Source organism: Propithecus coquereli, unplaced genomic scaffold (assembly GCF_000956105.1).
Source record: "Propithecus coquereli isolate 6110/MARCELLA unplaced genomic scaffold, Pcoq_1.0 Scaffold362, whole genome shotgun sequence".
Taxonomy (NCBI): domain Eukaryota; kingdom Metazoa; phylum Chordata; class Mammalia; order Primates; family Indriidae; genus Propithecus; species Propithecus coquereli.
The window spans coordinates 2,136,326-2,140,081 of record NW_012149308.1 but is presented as its reverse complement, the minus strand read 5'-3'; the positions used below and the strand labels follow the sequence as shown (position 1 = coordinate 2,140,081).

Sequence of the window (3,756 nt, the reverse complement as noted above, 5' to 3'; positions counted from 1 at the left end):
GAAGAATGGGCTCCACATGTACTCGCCATCAAATTGGCACTAACTGATCAACACTATGGTGCTCACATGGCAGTAATATTCTCCAGGGATTAGGGGGATATTTGGGGGTGGGGGGTAAACCTGCAACTAAAGGACACGGGGAGCATTGTAGAGGGGAAGGGCATGCCTCTAACCCTCGCTTGGGTGAGGCAAAGACATAAAATGTAACCAAAATGTACCCTCATAATATCCTGAAATAAAAATAAAAATAAATAAATAAACAAAAAGATGCAACATCTTTATCAGTTTTCTTCAAGTAGTCCTTGTCCCTCTGCTGCACACCTCAGGGGCACTTCCTGTACTCCGTGTTGAGAAGTACAGCATTGTAATTACTACTACATGATCTATTTAGACCATTTCTTGGCTAGAGGAAAATTCAGATATTGCACTCGATGTTCATAATGCAGTGATTCCTTACCACCTCTGTGTAAGGAAACATTTAAAGATACTGTGCTTTGCAAGTTTGAAAAGAGCACCAATTTAGCTCTCATGTGTATTTTAGTGAGATTATGTAGAAATTCTTGGCTAACATAGGTAATTTGTTACAGTTGGTAACCTCTTTCAAACCCAAAAGTATGCTTTTAATCCTAAGTAGCCAGCAGAGCATAATAGTTGCAATTTTTTTTCCTTCTATTTATTCACTGTGTGTGCTTGAGCAAGTGACTTAACCTCTTGGAGCCCCATTTCCCTCTTCTAGCCAGTCATTAAATGTTGAAGTTCTTCAAGGTTCATTTCTAGACTGCCTTCTCCTCTATACATCCTCCCTTCTAATTGATTTTGTCTATGTCCACTGTCTTAATTGTAACTGACATACAGCTGACCTAACAGATTTATAGCTCCAACCTAGATTTTTGTTTGTTTGTTTTTTGAGGCAAAGTCTCCCTCTGTTGCCCGGGCTAGAATACCGTGCTGTCAGCCTAGCTCACAGCAACCTCAAACTCCTAGGCTCAAGCAATCCTTCTGCCTCAGCCTCCCTAGTAGCTGGGACTACAAGCATGTACCACCATGCCCAGCTAATTTTTTCTATATATTTTTAGTTGTCCAATTAATTTCTTTCTATTTTTTTTAGTACGGGGTCTCACTCTTGCTCAGGCTGGTCTCGAACTCCTGAGCTCAAACAATCCTGCCTCAGCCTCCCAGAGTGCTAGGATTATAGACATGAGCCACCACACCTGGACCATTTTTCTTTTAGAATGTTATTTTTTCTCAGTGATTGATAAGAGAACTTTACAAATTAAGAATTTTAACCATTTGACATATGTTACAAATATATTTTATGTATTTTTTCAGTCTATCTTTTAACTTTATTTATGTTATTTAACCCACACATTATTTCCCTCAGATCTACCAATCTTTTTTCTTTTATGATTTCTTCCATTACTTGTATTCTTAGAAAGGCTTTTCCCAATCCCATAGTCAGGTATTTTTCTTTTAATTTTATAGTTTCTATTTTTTACTTTTAACTCCATCTAGAAATTTTTTTGTATGAAGGATGGTATGGAGGTAACCCTTTCCTCCAAATATCATTTATTGAAGATATTTTTCTACAGGTATTTTCAGATTTTAAGTGTGAGTTGAGCAAATTTCCCACAGCTTTTATAGTAGCACTCATCAAGAAGCTGATATTATTTAAATTATACACATTTCTGTGTTTCAAGTTGCCAGTGTTTCTCTACCACTGAATACTAAAGGGGTTTTTTAAGGATATAAGCAAGAGCCTTGCTCTACCAGGACTATTTTTAAACAGCTTTATTGAGTTGTAATTCATATATTCCATTTAAAGTATACAATTCATTGGTTTTTAGTAGATTTGCAGAGTTGTGCAACCATCATCCTTTCAAGAATTTTGAATATTACTTTAAAATGTTATGTGCAAAATCTAAATTATGTATTGAGACAGGAAATAGAGGAAATGCTCCTCTGGAACTCTTAAGTGATCATTTATAAATTATCATACTTTTACATTTTATGTTTTTCATACATTTTGTTTTTTGCATGTTTCATATGGTTTTGCTTTTGTTTCCCAAATACTGCATTTTCCTCTTTATTTTCCCAACTTTTAACTATCATGACACAAAATATAATTCTTGCTGAGAATAAATATTCAAGCATATAGTCCTTAGAAGAAAAAAATTACTATAACATAAGATTAAATATTCATAAGAAAAAATGTATTACTGTTTTATTCCATTTAATTGAATATATTTATTATAGACTATTGTATTAGCATAAAAAGGTATATATAAAGCATGGGCCCTGTCTCAAGGCTTGAATAAGACTAAATGTAGGTAAGATTGCTTATAGATCACGTAGGTGTCTAAATGATGCTATTAAATTGAACTAACGTTTAATTGGTAAATGATCCAAGTAAATATCATCACACAGAACTTGGAAGAAATTTAAATTTTTAGGCCAAATGCTTTATGAACTGTTAGTGGTTTTGTAGATTCTGTTAAGCTAGAACTCTGTTATAATAAATATGACTAAAATAATTATTAATAATTGAAAAGGAACTTTGTTTGTTGACAGTGATGCATTTGATTTTTTCTTTCCAAAGACAAAGTGTGGGCATGGTTATCTTAAAAGAATGCATTTGCTATAGAAGGCATAAGTAATGCCCTACTGCCTAGATTTTCTTTTTTGCTTTCAAAACTGCCAAGAATGACTCGAGGTTTGTTTTGCTTTTAGAACTTTCTTGTATTTATTAGACAGAAGGGGGGATGATTTCTACCATACCTAACAATGCCCATTATATTCTTTAAATGTGTTAGTCTGCTTCATAATCAAGCATAGGAAAGATTAATATTTGTTTCATAACAAGGACCTTGTTATAAAAGAAACTTGAAAAGTATGTCCCTACTGAATTACCCTCAGTGGTAAACTTTGTTGTAATTATGTTTGAATTGATGAAGTAGGAAGGTTGGTAATCTTTTTGTCATAGTAAAATTTTATTATAACAGAATTTGACTTGCACATATTTTAGTTAGAATTGAAAGTAAGGAAATTGAAAGTATGGGATAGCTTTAAATATAAGTGAAACAGTTTATTACTTGATCTTTCAAGTTAGTATACTAAAATACCTGTACAGAAATACAATTAGTAGCCTACAGCTTAGTACTCACTCTTTTCTGTAGCTCCTTAATGGCATTATTTTCCACTCAAGTACCTTCTCAAGCCAGAAACCTGAGTGTCATTCTCTAGTTGTTCTTTGTCATAACCCAGCAAACTCACTAAATGTCCTTTATTTTCTCTCTAAATTGTTTTCTAAGGTTGCAGATCTGATTATCTCCACCTTCCATGGATGTACACCTTTTATGGTCTCCATTGTCCTTGAGAAGAAGCCTAAACTATTTGGAATGCCTTGTAGGCCCTTTGCAGTCTGGCCTCATTCATTCAACAAACATTTCTTATTTGTACTGTGCTCTGACAGACACTGAGCTTCTAAAGATGAATAAGGTCAAACCTTCTAGGGACTCACAGTTACTTAGAAAGAGAGAAAACACTGGAGAATGTATACAATGAAGGGATGAGTCAGTGAAAAACAAGAAGTATGGGGAAGGTAGTGTGTTGAGGAGAAGAGGATTGTGTAGGTCGTGTCAGGAAAAAATTTAGGAAAGAATGATTGAGTCAGATACTTTAAAAATGACCAAGAGAATGGTAAGTCTAATGCTTTTGACTTAAATATATGGACCCTCTTGTCTATTATGCAAGCGCCAG

At 34.2% G+C, this 3,756-nt stretch overlaps 1 protein-coding gene across 1 annotated transcript in view; it reads left to right on the top strand.

The window, feature by feature from the left end:
• RPS6KA3 (ribosomal protein S6 kinase, 90kDa, polypeptide 3) overlaps positions 1–3,756 on the top strand; it is a 116,620-nt gene that overhangs the window by 66,538 nt on the left and 46,326 nt on the right. The window lies entirely within an intron of this gene.